The sequence below is a fragment of the Lactuca serriola genome, chromosome 6, assembly GCF_051521515.1.
Source record: "Lactuca serriola cultivar US96UC23 chromosome 6, Lser_US96UC23_V15, whole genome shotgun sequence".
Taxonomy (NCBI): domain Eukaryota; kingdom Viridiplantae; phylum Streptophyta; class Magnoliopsida; order Asterales; family Asteraceae; genus Lactuca; species Lactuca serriola.
In genome coordinates, this window is record NC_136413.1 from 421650 (window position 1) to 446159 (window position 24510).

A 24510-nucleotide genomic window follows, 5' to 3' on the forward strand; every position below is an offset into this window, starting at 1 on the left:
CTTATTTCTCCAATAAATATTATTTCCATATATAATAAATTCTCAATTAGTCATGAGGCGAATTACCCGACGCATGACCTAGAGTTAGGGGCGGTTGTTTTTGCCCTCAAGATTTGGCGACACTACCTCTATGGGGTCCGTTGTACCATTTACACGGATCACAAGAGTTTAAGGTACTAGATGGACCAGCCAAATCTGAACATGAGACAACGACGGTGGTTAGACATGGTGAAGGATTACGATTGCGAGATCCTCTACCACCCGGGGAAGGCTAACGTTGTGGCCGATACACATAGCCGCACGACATTCGTGGCCCCGCTCAGAGACATCTGCCTGAGGATGACAATAGTGACTCCGATTTTGGAGCGGATTCAGGAGGCCCAACAGGAGGCTATGAAGGAGGAATGTCGGAAGAGTGAGCGTATCATGGGCCAGATTTCCTCCTTCGACTATGATAATCACGGGCTGTTGACACTCCATCGCAGAGTGTTGATTCTGTACGCGGGCGGTGTGTGCCAAATCCTGATGGAGAAGGTGCACAAGTCCAGATTTTCCATCCACCCCCGGGTGACGAAGATGTATAGAGATCTCTGTCCTGATTACTGGTGGTCCTGCATGAAGCAGGATGTAGTCTGGTACGTCGAGAGGTGCTTGAACTGTAGTAAGCTCAAGGATGAACACCAGAGACCTCACGGGAAGACGGAGTCGTTGGATATCCCTGTGTGGAAATAGGAGGATATTACTATGGATTTCATTTTGGGTCATCATAGATCGGTAGACCAAGAGTGCTCATTTCATTCCAATTCAGGAGAGCATTTCGACCGAGAAGTTGGCTGACATCTACATCAGAGAGGTAGTAGCTCGACACGGGGTGCTAGTTTCCGTGATTTCTGACTGAGATCTGCGGTTCACTTCTAGATTCTTGAAGAAATTTCATGATGAGTTGGGTACTCATTTGCACTTCAACATGACTTTTCACCCGCATACGGATGGTCAGAGTGAGCGGACCATCCAGACCTTGGAGGATATGCTACGAGCGTGCGTTCTAGACTTCGGTGGTAGCTGGGATACCTACCTTCCCTTGCAAATGTTTTCCTATAATAATATATACCACGCCAGCATCGACTGTCCTCTCTTCGAGATGCTTTATGGGAGGAAGTGCATGACCCTGATATGTTGGGGTGTGGTGGGACAGAGGGTAATGGGGAGTACCGAAGTGGTACTCAAGATGACATAGAAGATCCAACAGGTCTGGAATAGACTCCAGACGACCTAGAGTCGGAAAAAGAGCTACGCCGATAGAAATCAATCAGACCTAGAGTTTCAGGTAGGTATGGGATATGGTCCTCCTGAAGGTGTCACCTTGGAAAGGTGTCGTCCGGTTCAATAAGCATGGCAAGCTGGGCCCCAAATACATTGGTTCTTTCAGGGTCTTGGCTCGGGTGGGCCAGGTTGCGTATCGAATGGATCTACCAGCCGAGCTTAGTCAGATACACAACACTTTTCATGTCTCCCAGCTACAGAAGTGTTCAGTGGATGACTCTGCAGTTGTGCCTTTAGAGGATATTTAGGTGGATGACAGCCTGAACTACATCAAGAGACCAGTAACCATCCTCGACAGGAAGACAAAGGATCTGAGGAACAAGAGGGTAGAGTTGGTGAAGGTGCAGTGGCAGCACCGCAAGGGCTCAGAATGGACATGGGAACCAGAGGACGGGATGAGGGATCCCTACCCAGAGCTATTTCCATCCGCAACAAACTTCGAGGATGAAGTCTAAGATAAGTGGGGGAGATTTGTAATGCCTAGTTTCTGGTACGTATTTAAAATCATAATTTATTCACTTTCATTGAGGATCTCGACGAGTTGGGAGCCCCAGACTCGTCGAGTAGGAATAATTTGGGATGCGGGTTAAGAAACCTACTCTACGAGTTGAGAGGCCTCAACTCGACGAGTAGGCTGGCAAAAATGAAACCCTAATTTTCAGGGTTTTGCACCCTATTTAAAGGCCTTAATGTTTCATTGTGGCCTCCCTCATCATCCCCCAGTCCATAGAAAACCCTAATCGTGCCTCTTTCCCCATTTTCAGTGTGTGTGAGCCTTAAGAAGTGTTCTTTGGTGCTTTTCTTGAAGGAGTGTGAAGTTGGTGGTGCAAGGTTGAAGGGAGAAGCTTTAGATCTGGGATTTTTAGTGTTGGTATAACCATTTGGAGGTATATAGTCGATACCTTGACTATTTATTTGCTAGATCTCTTATTTGAGAAGTTTATGGCCTTTAGTAGCTTGTTTTGGTGTAATTTATGGATTTGAGCATTTTATGAAGTTATGACCTCAAATCTAGACTTTTCATGGCCTATTGAGACTTACTGTTGCCAGCTTTATTTTATTGTATGGGCCTAGACACCTAATCCAACAGTCAACACCCCACTCTTTGGTCAAGATCTTGAGTACGCTAAGCATACATGCTGAGTATGCTGGCATACCCAACTAAGTCAACTCGGTTGACTTTTTGACTTTTAGCCTTGACAAGATTTTAACCTAGTATAATGTAGGGGTATTTTGGGTATTTTGATTTATAGTTAAGTTTGGTCATTTTCCCATGAATAGGTGACTGGTAGAGCTGATATTTAGAGCAATGTCCTGTTCAACTATCTTTTCAGACTAAGATGTGACTTTTTCCTTATTGTACTTGTGGGTCGAAGGTGCTAATGCCGGCCCACTGAGTTCTGTATCCTAGTTAAGAGGATGTTGGTATGTTGTATTCAACTGTTAGAACTGATTCCTGGTATATAAGATGTTGTTATACGGTAGTGGTCTGTAGATCTTCCTGTGAGTTTTTTGACTGCCTATATGATTAAGTGTTTGTTGAATATTTGTTATCTTTTATATGTCGACATAGTGTGGTTGGGTTGAGACTGTACTACTTTGTGCGATCAGTTAATATACCCGGGGAAATCCAACCGGGAGGTTGTGGGCCAGGGCAATCCAATCGGGAGGTTGTGAGCCAGGACAATCCAACCAGGAGGTTATGGGTCAAGGTAGTCAAATCGGGAGGTTGTGGATCCAATATGAATTACGTAGGGTAACTGTGACAACCCGATATTTCGAATCAATGTAACGACCTAAAAAATCAAGAATTGTAATCTCTTTTGATATAATGAAATTATCGTCAAAAATAAAATGTTCAAAAGACTCTACTGGATTGCATAAATGATAGATATCGTGTCAAGGGTTTCAGAAATATAAAGAACAATAAAATCCGAGTTATAACGAAGAAGTTATGACAAATCTAAGAGTCACAACAAAACCTTCAATACTGTTAAACGTAAAACGCGAAGTTTCAATACAAACATTTGTAGCCTTAGGTATCTAAATGAAAATTGTAGATATCATTAAACCGTAAACGTACGTGAAAAGAGCGTCCATGTCTTACTGCTTATGAGGAAGTTATGATTTTTCCAAGTTCCGGGTATAGTAGTAGACAGCTAAAAACTCGAAATAAAGATCGAGAGACTTTTGGCCGAAACAACCTAAATGAGAATCGAAGAAATCAACAATAGTAGCGCAACGGTAAAAAGTCTGACGAAAACGCACGTCGGATGAAGAAGTTATGGATTTATGACGGAGTTTTCGTGTCCTGGCCTGTTAAAAATAATTAATTAAAAATAAAGTCAAAATTAGTCGATGAAGTATAAACGATAGTTGTAGAGCATATTCTCACCTACGCGTGCATATATAGAACGTCGAAAACGGAGCTTGTACGTGCAAATTATGGATTTTACAAGTTCGAGACACAAAATCCGAGGTTGTCAGGCTGGCCACGACGTGGCACAGATGGTCACGACGTGGGTCCATGACTGATGGGTTTTCAGGCTTGGCAGCAGACGTCTCGTCCATGGAAGGGGATAGGATCGACTCCACGACGTGGGCAACCCTTTTGCCACGATGTGGGACCAAAAAATTGGGCTATAAATAGAGCTCAAAGGGTTCTGGGTTTCATTGCTCAATTCTCTTCTTTCTCGTGCCGAAGCTCTGCATTTAAACCCTCGAAGCCATCCCGAAGCCCCGGTCTTCACATCAAAGTTCCGAAAGAAGCTTTTACACTCCCGAGATTCCCAAGATTCCCGAGAAATCAACTTTCTCAAGTCGAAGTTCTGCCCAGTTATCGTCTCACCTTCTTCAATCTATGAAGTGAGTTCATACCCCTATAACTACGTTTTCAAATGTTTTGTAAATGCTTTTATACACTTTTAGGGGGGGTGGAATACAAGTACACACACGGTTATCCTCGTGTGAAAAACATCAATCTTTTGCTATACTTTTGTTATATAATAAATCATATGTGATTTATAACTATCGTACGAAAACGTTCTCATACAACATATCATGATAACACTTGTCTTTTTGGAATGAAACATGTTGTTATATAAATATCAAACACTTTATTTATATTTTGATTATATAAATGTTCAATAATGTTATTACAAATGTTATACTTTACATACAAAGTCGACACTACACTAGGGTTTATCATACGAACGAATCAGACTTTTGGAAAAACTATAATAGGTATAGTTTACTAGATATTCATGAGATGTCACATACTATAAGTACTATATCAAGGAAATACTTTCATACACAAGAACGAATGGATTTTTCATACGTAAATCTATTTGATACTAAGTTTTGTGAGACATTCAACTTCATGTACTTTCAAGTATGCAGTTAAAGTCATGTATTATATACTATAATCTCTTGTAGGGAGAGCATGATACTTGTGTATAGATCTATACGGGATTGACAATACCGCACCTAAACTGTTAGCTATAGTTTGACCGACATATCTGGGGTGACACACATCATAACATTCCAACTCCTGAAGAACGTTGTTACAGGCAGTCTGGGTCAATAGCATGGTTATAAAACTCACATGGAGTATTAAAATCACGTTGATTTACGGGGTTATGAAATGCCTTAGTGATTTTATACGTACATAAATCTACTATTCTAGGCATGAAAAACACTATTGCATTATAGTTTTGGAACTTTTAAACTACCACACACTTATGGAAAAATATAGGATTTCTAGAAGCAAACATTCAAAAAAGTCGGGTCTTGGTAGAAGACTACTTTTATAATAGTAGGGAATATGGGATTTTCTAGGAGTTTTCAATCATCTACAAACAATTTCATTCAAATTTATACAAACATTGACATCAAATACTTATGAACTCACTAGCTAAAATGCTGATCTACTCTTTCAAATCTACTTATGTTTCTCAGGTATTCAGTAATACATGTAAACTTCAGCTTTTGGAGAAGTGACGCTAAGGCTTCGGTTTAAAACTCATTTTGTCATCATATTGTAATTTGTTTTGAAACAAGTATCATTCAACAATGTAACTTTTCAATTATATATATGATGGTTGTTTTACTTTCTTTACTATGTATTCAACTGTTACGATACTACATGAAGTCATCCGCCCTGAAACGATTCCGCCGTTTTGGTTTGGGGGTGTGACAGATTGGTATCAGACTATTGTTTATAGTGAATCAAGTGTATCAACCCATAAAAGATATACAAACTATAAACACATCGGGATTAAAAATACTCTGATCAAGAGTTTATACTTTTAAATACTAAAATATTCAACCAAGTATACATACTTGCATTTAGACTAAAATCAGTGTCACTAGGACAGAACAAAAGTATTACGATTTTTGAACATCACAAGTAGACTCGGGGATGTATGGTCAGTTCTAGGAGTGACATAGCCTGATCAACTATATTGGACCGAGAAGTGATTAGCATATGCCCGAGAATGGTTGTGATGTGGCAACAAGTCTAAAAACTTACTAATACTACTACAATGAAAACATTAGAACAAAACATAAACCTAAAATACTATAGGAGTATTTTGTGTTACCATAATTACTTACATGAGAACTAAAGGTCTTCATTAGTAGGTCAATAGTTGCTAAGTGGATACGCTAAGGTTATATGTCACTAGGATGGCATAGACTTAGAATCTGTGACCTTTGCTTTACTCCCTGCTCCTTGTGGATTTGGAGTTAGGGTCACTTATTCGAAGGTCTATCATGTTTTTATTACATATAACTGGTATGCGCTATACAAGTATTGAGGTAACTGATAAAGATCATCTTATAAGTATCCAATTAGTACGTTGATTAATTATTTCTTTATCCCCATTTCTCGCGAAGATAACATGGTTGGATTCCATCCCCACGACAACTCGTACTTCCATAACCAAGGTAATGGAGGATGGTCTGAAGCAGAGCCAGAGGATGATCACCCAATCCCTTTGGATGATCACCAGGCTGAAGGCTTTTCTGATGGTTCGGACTCCGAGCCTGAGGTCAATAACCTACCTCTGGTGGCTCCTGTCCCAAATCCTAACCCTTGTACGGCTTTTCAAGGCCCGACGCCTTCATGGGTGGAAAGCATGGAAACATGGAGCCAAGAGCATAATCAACCCACGCCATCCAATGGAGACTGAAGCTTTTATGACCTGAGCAAAGGAGGCTCAGCAGACAAAGTCTTGCCAATCCTGGTCCATAGAGTTGCCCGAAACGAAATACAGGGCAGGACAGCTCTCCATCGAATCACGGAAGTTAACGCCAATGTGAGAATGCATACCATCCGCACCACTCAACTGGAGGATGCTCATGAGAGATCTAGGGGAGACCACGAGGCCCTACAGCAAGAGCTAGCTGAAACTCGAGCTGAAGTCATAGAGCTCCGAGTACGCCAAAGCATGTACGAAAGGCACCTGCTTGATGTGGAGCATCAGCTGGTTGAACTAAGGGTTCACCCGAGGGATAACCGTCACCAGTAGGAGATATTCTACCTTTTTTTCCCTGGTATAAGGAATCGGCTTCCTATCTATGCTCCAAGTAGCACTTTTCTAAGTAATTATCCTTGTGATGTAAGTACTTTTAGTTAGGCCTTTATGCTGTCAAAACTTTTCTACTTCAGATATGATGTAAGACCTACTCCAAGGTCATTTTTCCCAAACTCATTACATCCTAAATATCAATGATATTGACAGTCGGCAAATTTCTGATGGGTTTTGAGCATTCTAACACCCTTAAGTGTACATGCAACCCTAGAAAAACCTTGGATCTATGTTTGTCTAAAATACATGCAAAATATGATTTCCAAGGTTCATAATCCTATCTAGCATACATGGGGAACTTTTATCCTAAAAGGATGGCTAGAATTATATACCTTGTAGTTGATTTTGATTCCTTGAAACCTTGTGAGCCTAGCACCCCAAGTGTGATGCCTCAAATGCTTCACACAACACCAAATTCCTTGGAATGACTTTTGAGAGAATGCACACACTTGTAAAATATGCCTAGCCCTCTTATGTTATTGTGTAGCCGATTTTGGTGGAGAAGGTGTTACTTATATAGTGTGACACATCTAGGGTTACACCATGTAAACCCTAATGTGTCATGACTCTTCATTTCCATGACCCATGGGTTTGTAACTCCCATGGGACATCCATGGAGCATCCTATGGGTTTAACCCAACTTGATAACCGATGGAGCCTTTTAGCCCACTATACAAGTTATGGATGATTTACATAATCAACCCACATATTTAATTAGTTATCTTTTGATCACTTAATTAATTCCAAATTAATTCTTGATCAATACTAATTAAATAATACTATTAATATATTAGAACTTATAATATATTAATAAACCACAAGTGTTATTTCTCTCATTTAGTCTATCCAAATGCATGATGCCATGCAACCCAAATGGACCATGCCGGGTCGGGTTAAGTACATACCAGAAATAGTTATGGACTTAGACACCTTATCCAACAGTCTCCCACTTGGATAAGTCTAATAACTATAACTTCAAGTATGAATTCAGGAACCGATCAGCAATCGTAGCTCTTTCAAGGTCTCTCGGAACTGAGAAGATGATGACACTCCATTTAAGATACGTGATCATATAATCCTCTCTTCTAGATATTAGCCGGACAAATACATGGAACAATGTCTTACTTATTGTCCAGTAGTTTGTTTCCCAATTTCTATTTGTATGACAAAGAACTTAATTGAACACATCAACTTAGTTCTGACCGGGCCGTGTACATAGGTCAAAACAAAATCATCGAGGGGCCCAAATATCAGCTTCTAATCCAAGAAGGAACAGATAAACTTCGACTCATATGTTTTCTCTACTACTTACTGAATTATACACAAAAGCAAGTTTTATAACATCGAGTTACCAATGCGTTTTCGTACAATCAATGCATAACCAACTCATAGGCAACAAATCATATCTCTAGGTTTGAAGACTTATATGATATTACCGTCTCACGATCACTTGAGATAAATTCCATGAAGTGATACCAGTGAGCGTGGGTTGAGTCCAATGCTTAGAACTTATGAGCACTCATGAGTGTTGTAGCCATGTCCAACAACTTAGACCTCTGCAACCAATCATGACAGTCTTGATTCATACCTACTTCCAACATATGATCGACTATGGAGGTTCGAATAATATGATATACCAAACATAATTATTCTGGAAGTCAAAACATGCAAAAGAAATATAGTAAACGATTGACAAGAGATAGCAACACTTTACTAATAAATAAACACAACTTTTATTCATCATCAAATGTCAATTACACTTTACAAATTTCAAAATTATCTAACTACTAAAACTAATATCATCCTTCAGCCCTATGCTCTGAGCATGCTAGAGATGCTTAACCCGAGTCAGTCCCTTCGTGAGGGGAACTGCTGGATTCTCATCCGATGACACCCTCTTTGCCACGAGGAGTCCTTCTTCTATTCGATGTCTGATGAAATGGTATTTTCTGTCAATGTGTATGGATCTCCCGTGATCCCTTGGTTCCTTGGCTAAGGCAACTGCACTTTCACTATAACAGAAAATTTCCATTGGCTCCTTTATAGCTGGTACAACTCCAAGGTCTCCAATAAAGTTCTTCAGCCATATCGCCTCCTTTGCTACCTCGCTTGCTGCTATATACTCTGATTCGCAAGTTGAATCAGCCGTTGTTTCTTGCTTGGAACTCTTCCAAGAAATTTCTCCTCCGTTTAAGATAAAGACCCAGCCTGAATGAGAGTGGAAATTATCCCTATCAGTCTGAAAGCTCGCATCACTATACCCTACAACTCTCAAGTCATCACTCCCACCGAGGGTAAGGACCCAGTCCTTAGTCCTCCGTAGGTATTTGAGGATATTCTTTACCGCAGTCCAGTGTGCCTTGTCAGGGTTCCCCTGATAGCTGCTAACCATGCTTAAAACAAAGGCTACATCAGGTCGAGTACACATCATAGCATACATGATCGATCCTACAGCCGAAGCATAAGGTACTCGACTCATTTATGCTATCTCAGCCTCAGTACTTGGGCTTTGTGTCTTACTCAATCTGGCGTTACTCTGGATGGGTAACTCTCCTTTCTTGGAGTCCTGCATGCTGAACCTCTTCAGCACCTTATCCAAGTAGGTACTCTGACTAAGTCCAATTAGTCTTTTACTCCGGTCTCTCAAGATCCTTATCCCTAGAATATAGGCAGCTTCTCCTAGGTCCTTCATAGAGAAACACTTCCCAAGCCAGGACTTAACTTCCTGCAAAGTTGGGATGTCATTTCCTATGAGTAGTATGTAATCCACATATAATACCAAAAAGCTAACTATACTCCCACTAGCCTTGACATATACACAAGATTCATCTTCACTCCTAGAAAAGCCAAACTCTTTGACTTTCTCATCTAATCAAAGATTCCATCTGCGAGGTGCTTGCTTTAATCCATAAATGGATTTCTCAAGCTTACACACTCTATTAGGGTACTCTGTATTGACAAAACCCTCTGGCTGACTCATGTAAACATCCTCAGCCAACTTTCAATTAAGGAAAGCGGTTTTTACATCCATTTGCCATATTCCATAGTCATGAAATGCAGCTATGGCTAACATAACCCTAATAGACTTAATCTTGGCTACTGGAGAAAAGGTCTCATCATAATCAACTCCCGAAGTTTGAGAGAAACCCTTTGCAACCGGTCGTGCCTTATAAGTGTGTACATTACCATCCATTTCGGTCTTCATCTTGAAAATCCATTTGCACCCTACAGTCTTACGACCTGGTACATTCTCAACCAAGTTCCAAACTTGATTGTCATACATGGACTGTATCTCGCTGTCTATTGCCTCTTTCCACTTGGCTGACTCAGGGCCTGCCATGGCTTCCACGTAACTGTTAGGTTCATCCAAACTTACCAATGTCTCATCACTGATAAGTGTCTCACCTTCCGCAGTAATATGGAACCCATAGTAATGTTCAGGTGCATTCCTAACTCTCGTGGAACGCCTCAGAGGTATAGACTTGTCAATTGGCTCAATAGGAGTTTCCTCCTCAGGTTGAGTGCTAGGGTTTGAAGTTCCTTCACCACTTGACTCTTGAATTTCTTCAAGGTCAACTTGCCTCCTACTGTTTCCTTGGCTTATGAACTCTCTCTCTCTCTCTCTCTCTCTCTCTCTCTCTCTCAAGACAGCCCTCGTAGCTACAAAGACCACATTTGCACTAGGTCTGTAGAAGAGGTAACCAAAGGATTTATGTGGGTAGCCGATGAAAATACACCTCTCACTTCGAGGTTTGAGCTTATCATGAGTCTCGCGTCTCACGAAAGCCTCGCAACCCCAAATCTTGATGTGGTATAGTTTGGGTACTTTACCAGTCCACATCTCATGAGGAGTTTTGACAACTTTCTTTCTAGGGACTACATTAAGGATATGGGCGACAGTCTCTAAGGCATACCCCCAAAATGAGATTGGTAGCGAAGCTCGACTCATCATGGAACGGACCATATCCAACAAGGTTCGATTACGCCTCTCAGCCACACCATTCAACTGCGGTGTCCTGGGAGGTGTCGATTGTGAGAAAATCCCACATTCCCGTAGATAGTCAAGGAAATCTGAACTAAGATACTCACCACCTCGACCGGATCGAAGCATCTTAATGTTCCTGCCCAATTGATTCTCAACTTCCTGTTTAAATTATTTAAACCTTTCAAAAGTCTCTGACTTATGCTTGATTAGGTAGACATATCCATATCTACTGTAATCATCAATGAAAGTCAAATAATAATGATTAGCATCCCTTGTGGCATGTTTGAAGGGTCCACACACATCCGTGTGTACATGATCCAACAAACCTTCACCCCTCTCACAAGTACCAGTGAAGGGTGACTTTGTCATTTTTTCAAGTAAGCATGATTCGCAACTATCATCTGACTTTAGGTCAAATGACTCCAAGATTGCATCCTTTTGGAGTTGGCCTATGTGTTTCTTGCTTATATGTCCAAGACGACAATGCCATAATGATGCTTTATCCAAGTTATTATCATTAACATAATCAATACAAAATACATTATTTCCTAAGTTATCAACCACAAATACAGTTTCATACACACCATCACAAGGTAATGCTTTAAAATAAAGAACATTATTAAAGAAAGCATTAATCGAACCAACTTCATTATCAAATGAAAAAGGTGAAACCTTGTTTATACAATGCATGAAAGGAAATAATATTTCTTTCCATTTCTAGCAAGTAACAACATTTATTCAAATCTAAATTAAACCCACTACTTAGCGATAAAGTATAAACTCCAATCTTGGTGACAGGTAAAGCTTTCTTATTCCCCATGATTAAGTTTATTCTTCCATGCTCCACATTCTCACTTCTTCTTAGTCCCTGCAAATCAGAACAGATATGAATACCGCAACCGGTATCAAGGGCCCAAGAGTTAGAATATGGTGAGTTATTAGATAAGATAGTGTAAATACCTGCATGGTTGGGTTTAACTTTCCCATCCTTCACATCTTGCTGGTTCTTTGGGCAGTTCTGCTTCCAATGAGACTTTTCATGGAAATAGAAGCATTTAACCTCTTTTGGGTCAGAAGAAGGAGTGATGAAACCTTTCTTGGTTCCACTTGAAGAAGAGCCATCAAGGGTCCTAGCCTTGGTACCCTTCGAAGAGCTCTTCCTATTCTTCCTTCTACCTTTCTCGATTGCCAAGACATGGGCAGAGTTTGGAGTAGGAGTAGGAGTGTTAACAACTGACTTACCTTTAAGACCTGTTTCTGCGGTCTTGAGGAGTCCCTGAAGTTTGCTGAGTGTGACTTCTTCCTTATTCATGTGTTATGTCATGCATAATTGATCATAGCACGACGGTAAGGAGTGCAAAATGATATCTATTGCAAGTTCCTCAGGGAAGTTCACATTAAGCTTCAACAAACGATCCACATACCTTTGCATTTTCTGCGTGTGGCTCGTGACAGAGTCTCCGTCCTTCATCCTGGTTGTTATCATGGAGTAGATGATTTCATACCTCTCTTGTCGTGCACTTTGATGGTATTTTTCCATCAAATCTTGGTGCATTTCAAAAGGGTAGAAGTCCTCATAGGACTTTTGGAGTTCTGTTGTCATGGTGGCCAGCATGATGCATGCCACTTTGGTAGCATCCCTTTCATGTGCTCGGAAGTTAGTGATCTCCTAGGGAGTTGCAGTGGTCTCATCAATCTCCTTAGCTCCTTATCGAGGATATATTCTTTGTCCTCGTAGCGGGTAATCATCCTGATGTTTCTGATCCATTCATTGAAGTTGGATCCATCAAAAGTGACTTTCCCACACAAGTTCATATGGGTAAAGGAGCCATTAGGATTAGAGCCAGAAGCAGCATTGTTTGAAGACATCTGAAAGAAGAGGACAAGATTAGTTTAGATATTAAGAGAGTCCTTAATAAAACACTCAAATGTAATATTAAGGCTAGGATCCAATCACAAGATATTATAACTTAGAAGAGGTATGTCGTAATCCAAGCTATAACATATCTGAAAGGTAGGTGAATGACGATTCACCAATTTCCACCATGAAAAACGAAATATAAATATTAGGTTTTTAATTGGTTCTTAGAAATTCCTAGATTCTTTTGAGATTCAATGAACTTTTCAAAGATATGTTTCAATCTCGAGTGTGCCCTCCAAGTTTTGTGACTGGGATACCGAGGATCACAAAACGAGGTGTGAAGTAACCATGCAAATCACTTGGTACCCTTAAAATTCATCACTCAATCGATGTGCCGGTTAACCACACACGCTCTGCCGATACTATGATAAACCTTAAGTCACCCTTTACCTCCCTTGTTAAGTCCAAGTTAGTGTGCCGGTTAACCACACACGCTCCACCAACGACTTAAACAAAGTGTAAAGTGTAATTTCATGGATTAGCACCTTATTCACATTTTTCCTAAAGTAACTAAGATTGGGAATTTAATAAAACATTTAGTTACTTTATAATATTCATTATACTTTTAATGAAAGTTTATAAGTCCTTGTCCTACCCATTCGGCTAACGACCCTCCACCGATCAAGGAAGCGGTGGGTGAGAGTGGACACCCATTAAGTTGCCATTTTATAGGCAACAACCTTATACCCCCCTTATAGACCGACTTCGTGAATGAGGCATACTAGCGGTAAGACGACTTGATCTTATATATATATATATATATATATATATATATATATATATATATATGTATGTATGTATATTATTAACTTATAATATTATAAAGTATAAGGGTTTATTTTTAACTTGTAAAAATCTAAGGGTTGGAACTAAAGTTTATTAAGTGACTTTACATGTTCCAAAACGTGAGGGCAAGTTTTGGAACTTTACAAAACCTTTCACATTCATAACTTATTAGTCATTAAAATGAAGACTCTTCATTTTATAACTTATGTGTTCTTTTAATGGCTTTTAACACAAAGAGACTTTTGGTTATCCACTACTAGAAAGACAGCCTTTTACGACGCTCATTGCGCGTCGTAAAAGGCTCAGACGACACGCAAATGCGCGTCAATGAAGGCCCTGTCATAAAGAAAGACGACGCACATTTACAACGCTCATTTACGACGCGCAGTTACGACACGCGTTTACGACACGCAATGCGTATCAAGGAAGGCCATGTCATAAAGGAAGACGACACGCATTCGTGTGTCGTAACCTTACGACGCGCGTGTTAATGACACGCAATGCGTATCAAGAAAGCCCCTGTCTAGAAAGGGCATGTCATAAATTAAGATGACACACATTTTTGCGTATCATAATTTTAAATGTTTAAAAAAATATATTTTTTATAGATTTACTAATTTTCAAATTAAATTTGCATTTAATGCCTCATAATAGAAAATAAAATATCATATACAAAAAATATAATTCATTTCATAAAATTTAATGTCATACAAAATATCATATACAAAAAATAGAATCCTTTGCATAATATTTTATTACAAATTTGACATTTTTTTGTTTCCGTACTTTGACAATTTGTGTTGCTGCTGATTCCGGAGCCAATCCGGGACTGCATTCCAGAGCTGATTTAGTGGAAAGAGCATCCCAGACTCCATCACTTGAAATTACAAGCCGCCCACCAGCAGAAGATAGCTGAAGATCATGAATAAATAAAAGTTGTTAACAAAGTGAGGAATAAATTGAGTTTAATTACTATACTAACCTTCACTTGTTTGACATGAGGGACTGGAATAATGAACTCCCCAACATCTCTATCTCCAATAGATCTTGAAAGGCATAACCCACCTCGCCAACATTTTAAAGGACCAATCTATCATAAATATAAAAACATTGGTAAATTAAGTGAAAACATTGGTAAGTTAAGTAAGATCCCATTTAAGTTGTAGCATATGCAAGAACAATTTGACACTATCTATGGAACTCTAGGATAACAAATTTTCTACAATTACACAGTTATTCTGTATCTATAGTCCTGCTTGCTCTGCAAGATTGATGTTTTCATAAAAAAAAAGTTGGGAATTTAGAAATTTTATAAATTATACCAAGTATTGATGTATATATCTGAACAATGTGCTTGGAAAAGGCCACATCTATGGTAGGAATTAAAAAATTAATACACTCGCACAAGATTATTAAAAGTTAATTTAGAAATTTTATAAATTATACCAAGTATTTGATCTATCTGGTCCCCATATGCAACGGTTCACAGATACTGCTGCATCCTTTACCAAAGTTGTCTAGACATGAATTTGATGATAATTCATGTTAAAGTTACGCCAGTTTACAAAATAGTTAAAAATGATAGAATAAGTAATAGAAGCTTACCTGAAAAGGCATTGAACAAGTAGATAAATCCCAAACCTTGAAGGGTTTATGCACCATTCTTTCTTGAGTTCCAATCTCCCAAATGCTTATTTCACCAACATTTTTTCCAGCTTAAAGCCATGAACAATCTCATTACCTCTGTTTTTAAAGGAAGGAGGATACAAAAGATTAAATCAATTTGAGAAATTGTTAGGAATTGAAGCAAATAGATTGAGGACCAACCTAAGGGAATAGTTTGGTGTTGAGGATGGAAGTCCATTGACATGACATTTGAACCCTGGTTAAGTAACTGAACCACAGTTTTTGGAAGATCATCTAGTGACTATGAATTGGGAGGATGAGTTGAACCAGAAAACGACACCTATTCAACATATTAGATGATATCAGTTTTGAAGGAAATATAACAAAGATTAAACCAAAAAGGGAATCTTTTTTTCTTCATTTTTGGTCCCTATTTCGAGGTCTTTTTTCGGTAACTCGGTTTTGTAAAATGACCATTTTGCCCCTACTTTTATAACTAGAGTAAACTGCAAATTTGGCCCCTTTGGTATCTAATTTTTATATAATTATTTACAATAGTTGTTGAGTTTATAAGGAACATACCAGAAGGAAAGTACGATGCTGTAATCGTTGATTCTTCTGATCCTGTGGGTCCCGCTCAAGAGCTTGTGGAAAGGCCTTTCATTGAGATGTTAACAAAACCTTTAAGGCCTGGTGGTGTTATTTATAACATGGCAGAAACAAAAAATAAAGAAAGATATTTTTTTAATGCAAGTTATTTGGTTATGCAGTGGTGTAATTGGATTCATGTGGTTGTTGTAGGGATTCTTGAAATACAGCCATCAAGGGGTGTATACCTATATAAAAATGAAGATGATGATTATCATGATGATGATGATGGTAGAAAAATGATGTCATCTACCATGAAGTTTTTGCATGTGCATCCTCATCACATATAGGTGGATTTTTTACTTTACGTGATTCATAACAGGAAGAAGCTTTTTGCCACTACTTTCCAGCAAATAGATTCAGTCAGAACAATCATGGCTGCAGGAATTTTAAAAGAAAAAATTTAGGATAACAATTTATTAATGAAACTACATGAAAAAAAACAAGTTTAGCGCAATTTGTATACACACATTCCCAAACTTTTTTTATCTCTTTCATCATCACGATAGACTGGTGTAGCAGACCAGATAAAAACACCCCCAGGCCTTAGAATCCTGTTTAACTTCAACAATGGTTTTCCACCTGTAAATTTATTAGCAATCAACATTTAATTTTAATGGTGCAAAACTTATTATTTAAAAAAAAAAGAATGAAAGAAGTAATCAACTGCAATGGCCTCGAAGTTTGTGATGGTGGTAACTAGGTTTCAGGGGCGGAACAGGAGTCGTCGACCACATAGATTACAAGAAACAGGAGCAGACGCGGCAACTATGGTTTTGGCTAAGGTTTCATGAACAGAGGCTCTGATACAAATCAAAAAAATACTAGGAAACCCTATACTTTAAATATATCTAACAGCATGTATTATTACTATCTACTTATCCAGTAATGACCTCAATTTATATACAATCTTTGGCAATATACTTTACTTTACCCATATAACTAGCAATGTGTTATCATTTTCTTCACACATAATAAATAGCAATGTACTTATAATTATTATCCAAAATAGCAATGTAGTTACAATTATTTACCAATAATAGCAATATCAAACAAATAAAGTACAAAGCCTATATCAGTAGCAAAATATGTAAGTGCATGCTATTATAGTAGATAAAACAAAAGGTACATTTTGCTTTTGATTATAGAAATGTAAGTACATTTTGGAAACATTATTGTAACAATGACACAAGATAGTGAAAAAAGTGAGTGTAGGAAATATAAAATCACTACACGGCATCGGTGTTGTCCGGAAGCATCTATCCATAAAACACGAACAAGAACAATCTCTTGTTGTGTAGAGTTAAGCTCCTGATTATTGGACTTTTTTAAGGTGTCAGAAACATGTCTAAGAACCCTAGATGTGGCATCACTATCAATCTTGTAGAATTTTTTTGAATTTTCAGAAAAGATATCAGTAACAGCTTCAAGAGCTTCAGGAATCGAGAGATCACCCTCATTGCATGCATCACGTAGAATAGAGAAAAAAACTTCTCGTTCCCTCTTTGCACCTGTCATGCCAACATCTCTTTTAAATTCCTCTTGTTATATTCGCAAAATCCGGCGGAATTGGAATTCAAGATTCCATTCCATGGCGTTTCTAGTTGCCAGATGGACATAATTCAATTGTGTCATCAAAATCCTTCAAAGTACATGTTTGATGGATATCACTATTCCAATGGGAGGGTGGGAGATATTCAGTTCTGTTTTTTTATTTATATTAGAAGACCAAAATACCCTCGTTATATATGTACTGAAATAAATAAATAAATAATCGATTATAGTTCAGGTTTCACAAACCTAAGTAAAACGTTTCAGGAAATGCACATCCATCGGTGCTGAACATCAGTTGTATATACCATTTTGGTCCAACATAAAAAAATGAGTTTAATCAAATGACACGTATTCAAAAAGATAGACTTAAAACAAACACAAGAAATAGAAAAAGAAATGGAAACGGAAATAAATATTTTAAATGTAAGAAAAATCTCATTATCACCTTTTTTATTGGCGCTAACTCTAAAAGTTCTTTCACTGTTGATATCATGCCATGGACACTAAGCTTTGGAATTGCCAAACCAAAGTCAAGGTAAACCTGAAATCGATTATGCCACTTCTTTTATAACCTCATATATTGATCTCAGAATTAGGATCTCACTTATTTATCCTTTCATTTTAAAATTTTGACCTGATGATATATGGATGCCAAATGTGATGCTTCTCTTGAAAAAGGGTAGGATGCATGTAACAACACTATTCGAGAGTCCAAGAATCTAGGGTCTTTTAGAAGATTCTGAAGATGAAGGGGATTAGCCAGCCTTAAATCCAAATCTTTGTCTCCAAAGCTACCAAAAAAAATCAATACATTTTATTCAATCCTAAAATATAGGCACATTTGTATCTTGTAATCGTAAACATCAACCAAAAGTAAATGATTACCTTTTGCACTGGACAACAATAGACATCTCGAAATAAAATGAATCCAAAAAAGAAAGAAAAATATTTTCTTTGGTTTAGCTCCAAAAAGGGATCTTTTTATTACATTTTTGGTCCCTATTTCAACGTCTTATTTCAGTTTTGCGCCTCTCTCTCATCCCGTGAGTTGAAGTCCGTTAGACCCATGTAAAATGGCCATTTCACCCTTAAATTTATATTTGTTAAAAACATTTTATAAAAAAACATATAAGAGTAAGCACAAAGTAATCATTTTCCAAGGTTTAAAGGACTTCAACTCATAGTGCGAGTAAGGAGGAACAAAACCGAAATGAAACCTCAAAATAAGGACAAAACATGAATCTTTATGAGTCAAACATACCAATTTCCCTGAAATGACACAAAGTGATTCAGTGCTTACTGCCCTGCTTTCCCTGCAAAGTTAAACTCATCAAGTAGGTTTGGTTTGGCTATATCTATTTTTTCATGAATCTGTAGGAGTCAAACATAATCATGGAATTTGCAGCATCTGGATTTGCAAGTAGTTGTTTTGCAACAATGTATCCTGCAATTGACCATGTTTGAAAAAGGCGTGCTTGTTTCCCGATAAATCTTCCTCTTTTGGTGTCATAATATTTGGGCCATTTGTCTCTTTCTATTCTTCTTTCAGCAACTTTTACTGCATTTTCAGCAATTTCAGGCCTATTCATCTTTATGCTTGCCACAGTCAACTGAATAATAATAACACAAAGAAGAAAAAAAAAGTTAGGAATTTGTATAGAAAGGAATGAATGATTCCATTACTTCTTCAATTTCATCAATCCAAAGAATATTTTTTGGACGTTGTACACATTAGCCCATCTTCCTTCTTTGTACACGTGGGCTACATAATGCCCACACTGTATGTTGCTGCCTATGTGGCTCACTAGCCCAATGAGTCTATATTCTGCACACACACACACAAATTAAAAATTAAAAAAATAAACTAATTTTCCTAAATATATGCAACAAAAATATTTAACATCTTAAAGGAGAGACTTAAATAAACTTACTTCCATTTCCATCAGGTAATGTGGAGTCCACAGTGGTAGTAGTGGGTCCATCTCATTCAGTGCTGAGCGAATTGCTTCAGCATTCAGTCTGATGTTGTTATCATCTCCTTCAAGGAAACTACCAGAGCCCCCAATAGGAGATAAAGATCCTACAACAAGTCAACAACACTTTAATTAAACACAACATACTTAACTCTTTTTAATTTTCAACTTTTGATATATATATATATATATATATATATATATATATATAACTTAGCATCAACAGCAACCAACTTGTTATCAGAAATCTCAGCAATGGGACAAACAACTTCAACTATGTAATAAAGAAAGAAATAGATGGAAGAAGAAGAAGGTTGCTATATTTCTTGCACTTAAAGTAAAGTATAAAAGAATGTTGAAATTGTAGTTACATCTGGGATAAATTCCTTTAGCGGAGCATCAAACAATGAATCCTCGAAGGAATCGAAGAAGTCGGACTCTATGATACCGGTTTTATGGGCCATTTCAATCGAGATGGTTCTGCTTCTGTTTCTGCACCATACCCATCAGCAGGATGTGGCAGGATTACAATTCCAACTGTAGAAACTGGTATCAAAAGAAAGAGTAGTAATGGTATTTATAAAAACCAAAATTTTAGGATGTTTGTTTTGTTATTAGACCAAAAAAAGGAAATCTGAAACTTACTTACCAACATCAGGAGCATCAGATTCCCCTGAAGCAACAGCTTCTGCAGCACAGGCTTCTGCTTGAAGATTTCAGAGACTGATTTGTCCTACTTAAGATTTCGGAGATGATTTAAGCCCTCTGATGCTACAACTTGGCTCAGAGGAACCAATCTTTGCCTTGCACATTACATGATGATGATGTTTTCATCTTTTCTTTATTACTATTATTATTAATATTAATATTATGGTTCATTTTCTTTCTGCTACTGCTACTACTTTTTGTTTCAGCTCCTTTTCCTTTAGATATGCTATATCCATCATCTTGAGTAATTATGGTACTCATGAAATCCATCTCACCAAAGATGCTCTCTTCTTCCCTTTTCGACCTCCTTGAAAGAGATACTACAGATTCATTATACCACAAAATGAACATCAACAGATTTTTTATAAGGCTGCCTGTATTTCTTACAAGGACAAACTACGTCACTTATTTACTTTTGCTTATACCCATCCATAGCCAAACTATGTACACAACCCAACCCACTTGTTGCTGGGATGACAGGGCCATAACTATGCCACCATCACCACAATGCATTTCACACATTTTTAGTACATACATGTATTCTTCAATGAACTGTAAATCTAGAGGCAGGCACACACACACGTAATATATATATATATATATATATATATATATATGCGTATAAACAACACTGGAGAAACAGATCTTGAAGTCAACACATACGATTAATAGAAACTAATGACATACATGATTCTCTTAAATTTAACATTGAAAAGTTCACATAACATATTGCAAACACATAATCCAGATCCACCTACCCATGGTGGCAGGAGGTGTCACACACCGGCGACAGGAGGTCACCGGTGGTGGTCTTATGGTGGTTCACAGTGGTGGACAAAAAGAAAAAAAATCATGTACACACAAGCTAATGAATTAGAATATGAATCTGAATACCATACACATTATAGCACCCACACATACAAGCATAACCACTTAATGCTGATGGGTGGTGGCAGAGAAAAACGCCAGAAGCCTAGGCTGCCGACCATGGTGTTAGGTGGTGCTTCGCGGGGAAAACATAAAAGAAGGAGAAGAAAAGAATAGGCATCGATACCTTAGGCTGGAGAAATTTTTTTCCCGAGGTCCTCTTCCTTCTCCTCCCTCGACGGTGACTCAAAAATCCGATAGCCTCATACAAAGACTTGAACAACTCCTTTTCTAGCCGCCAAGACGAACGAACAGAAGATTAGGGTTGTTTTAGGTTGCTAAGGGTTTGGTTAGAGGGGATGTATGAACTAAATATGAGCAATCGGCCCTAACAGAAAAAGCCCTAGGGGACCCCAACGTAGAAATGTGGCCACCAATTAGGCTTTCATCCCAAGGGTACCTGACGTCAAAATGTGGCTGCCAATTAGGGTTTTTTCTTAATGTGGAGGATGTAGTTGGAGGTTTTCTTGTAGAGAAAGCTTTGATTGTGATGGATGATCGAAGAAGGCTTGGGGGTGCTGGAGGTGGGTGAAGACGAAGGCCATAGGGCTTCTTTCTTGCTAATTCAACGGCAGAAGGTGGAGGCATCAGCAAAGGGAATAAGGGAGACTGAGATTGGATCGAATGGGGGGGTTGTTTTAATTTTTGGGGATTCCATTTCCCCCCAAGGCTATTAAAAACGTGCGGTGCGTTAAAAAATTATAAAGCGACATGCTGAGATGACGCACATTTTATATTAAGCGCCCTCCGTGTTTTTATTCTGACACAAATTGTAGGGCGCGCAAAAAACGCGCGTCCTAAATCCTTCAAAATTTTGAAGACATGAGATTATTTTTACCTCACACACTTTTACATATCGTAAATCCGTGCGTGTCAGAAATTGCGCGTCATTAAAGGCCTATTTTCTAGTAGTGACCCATAACTTGAGGACAAGTTATGGACTGCATTAAAACACATAAAGATCATGAATTAAACATTTAAACAAGTAATTCCTATGATCTATTAAAAACTCATAAGAACATGAATATTCATATCAAAGTTTCAAGAACATATGAACACATATAATCAAGAAAAAATGATATTAGCCATTGTAAATGGATTAGAACAACCATTACACCATCTAAAACAAGTTTTATAACACCAAAATAGTTTAGGGTAATGTTTCTAGTCCATTTCCAGCAGCACAAATCGAATTTCTGCATTCTACATGTCCAACTCGTCGAGTGCACGAACTAACTCGCCATGTTGGTTGCATTTTCACTTGGACTCGTCAAGTCCTCCCCATGGACTCGTCGAGTCCCCTGAGCAGACAACAAAAAATCGACTTTCAACACTGTTTTGCATCAAGTATTCACAAACAAGCCTAGGCTCTAATACCATTGATGGGTTTTGAGCATTCTAACACCCCTAAGTGTACATGCAACCCTAAAAAAACCTTGGATCTATGTTTGTCTAAAATACATGCAAAATATGGTTTCCAAGGTTCATAATCCTATCTAGCATACATGGGGAACTTTTATCCTAAAAGGATGGCAAGAATTACATATCTTGTAGTTGATTTTGATTCCTTGAAACCTTGTGAGCCTAGCACCCCAAGTGTGATTCCTCAAATGCTTCACACAACACCAAATGCCTTGGAATGACTTTTGAGAGAATGCACACCCTTGTAAAATCGGCCTAGCTCTCTTATGTTCTTGTGTAGCCGATTTTGGTGGAGAAGGTGTTACTTATATAATGTGACACATCTAGGGTTACACCATGTAAAACCTAATGTGTCATGACTCTTCATTTCCATGACCCATGGGTTTGTAATTGATGGGTTTTAGCCATAAGAACATCCTATGTGCTCATACAAACCCTAATGCTTGGATCTAGGTTTCTCTATTGTACATGCTATTCATCAAAGACTTTAAAACCCTAATTCTAGCATACAAGTAATCATATTAACATAAGAAATAGGTTTAAGATATTACCTTGATTGTTGTGTTGCAATAACAATCTCATATCCTTTTTGTATTGACTTTAGAAAGCTTAGAGTCACAAATGTCACTCCTCCAATGGCTCACAAACACCAAGAGCAAGAGGATGAAGAATAAGGAGAGAGAAGACACCCAAAAACATGTAGAAACCCTAAGGATTCAGTTGCCCACGTTTTTTGGTGCCCAAGGGGTCCTTAAATAGTAAGGCTATTAGGGTTATCTAACAAGGAAACCCTAATTTGGATGCTTAGGCCCTAAGCAATCCATGGACTCCTTTCTTAAAGGCCTAGGACGATTTCTAATGGGTTTCCCCCATAGAATTCTTCCACTCCTCTAATATGGAGTCCATTAGCCCAATATTCAACTATCATACAATTGACAGTTTTAGTCCCTTAAGTTTAATTAATGTCTTTTAGCCACAAACTTAATTCTTATTAATTCTTGAATAATATTAATTAAGCAATATGATTTCTCCTTTAATATATTATTCTCATAATATATTAATAAATCATAATTAATCATTTCTCTCCATAATTCATCCTATCAAGTTGCTTTGATGAAGGCAACCCAAAAGGACCATGCACCATCGGGTCAAGTACATACCAAAATAGTTATGGACTTAGACACTAATCCAACAGTCTCCCACTTGGATAAGTCTAATAACTATTATGCGTATGACTTCAGATCCTGATCTGTAATCGTAGCTTTCCAAAGCCACTGTCTACTCTGATCTTATCAGATACGCTTGTCCTTTAGATAAGGGATCATATATTCCTCCATTCTAGATATTATCATATAGATTGAGACATGGATCTAAATCATTCTCTCTGTCTATATGCTGTTTCCCGAATTCAGATTTATAACGACTGACAACAGACTACAATTGAACACATCAATTTAGTCCCGGCTTGGCCAAGCGCTTAGGTGTCATCACTAAATCATCGAGGGGCCCACAGATATCGCTTTTATCCTACTTTGGATAAAAGGAACGGATAAACTTTGACTCAATGCTCGCTTGCACTTACTCACCAAATCACACACAATAATATGTTTTATAATACCAAGTTACTGGTGCGTTTACATATTATCAATGTGCAACCGACTCGCAAGATACAACTCACACATCTTGGTTTCAAGAATATAAGATGTTATCGTCTCACCAATCACTCGTGATGAAATCCATGAAGTGATCCAAGTGAGCGTGGGTTTAATCCAATGCTCAAATCATATTCATAAGCACTCATGAACATTGTAACAAACAATTGCTTATGTCTAATACTCTTTAGACAATCCACACACCAATTCACGACAGTCTTCTTTCATATCTACTTCCAACATATGAACGACTGTGGTCTGTTTGAATAATTTGACTGTCCTTAACCAATTAAATTATTCAGGAAGTCAAAACATGCAAAGTGAAACACAAGAATAATACTAATCCCATATGGCCTCAAACCTTTGGGTATAAATAAAACACCTTTTATTTATC

At 38.1% G+C, this 24510-nt stretch overlaps 3 long non-coding RNA genes across 4 annotated transcripts; all 3 read right to left on the reverse strand.

Moving 5' to 3' along the window:
- Positions 1-14351: 14351 nt before the first annotated feature.
- On the reverse strand, positions 14352-16252 carry LOC145058796 (uncharacterized). Of its 2 annotated transcripts, none has more exons than XR_013686525.1 (7): positions 16134-16252; positions 15815-16068; positions 15434-15572; positions 15212-15321; positions 15053-15123; positions 14589-14696; positions 14352-14518 (listed from the first exon to the last, which is right to left on the reverse strand). It is a non-coding gene; the product is annotated as an uncharacterized LOC145058796 (long non-coding RNA). The 2 variants fall into 2 exon arrangements; XR_013686524.1 differs by having other exon boundaries at positions 15212-15349.
- Positions 16253-16356: 104 nt separating this feature from the next.
- LOC145058429 (uncharacterized) lies at positions 16357-18784 on the reverse strand. Its single transcript, XR_013686388.1, has 3 exons — positions 18069-18784; positions 17880-17975; positions 16357-16462 (listed from the first exon to the last, which is right to left on the reverse strand). It is a non-coding gene; the product is annotated as an uncharacterized LOC145058429 (long non-coding RNA).
- Positions 18785-19011: 227 nt separating this feature from the next.
- LOC145058428 (uncharacterized) lies at positions 19012-20417 on the reverse strand. Its single transcript, XR_013686387.1, has 4 exons — positions 20057-20417; positions 19779-19953; positions 19366-19514; positions 19012-19259 (listed from the first exon to the last, which is right to left on the reverse strand). It is a non-coding gene; the product is annotated as an uncharacterized LOC145058428 (long non-coding RNA).
- Positions 20418-24510: the final 4093 nt, after the last annotated feature.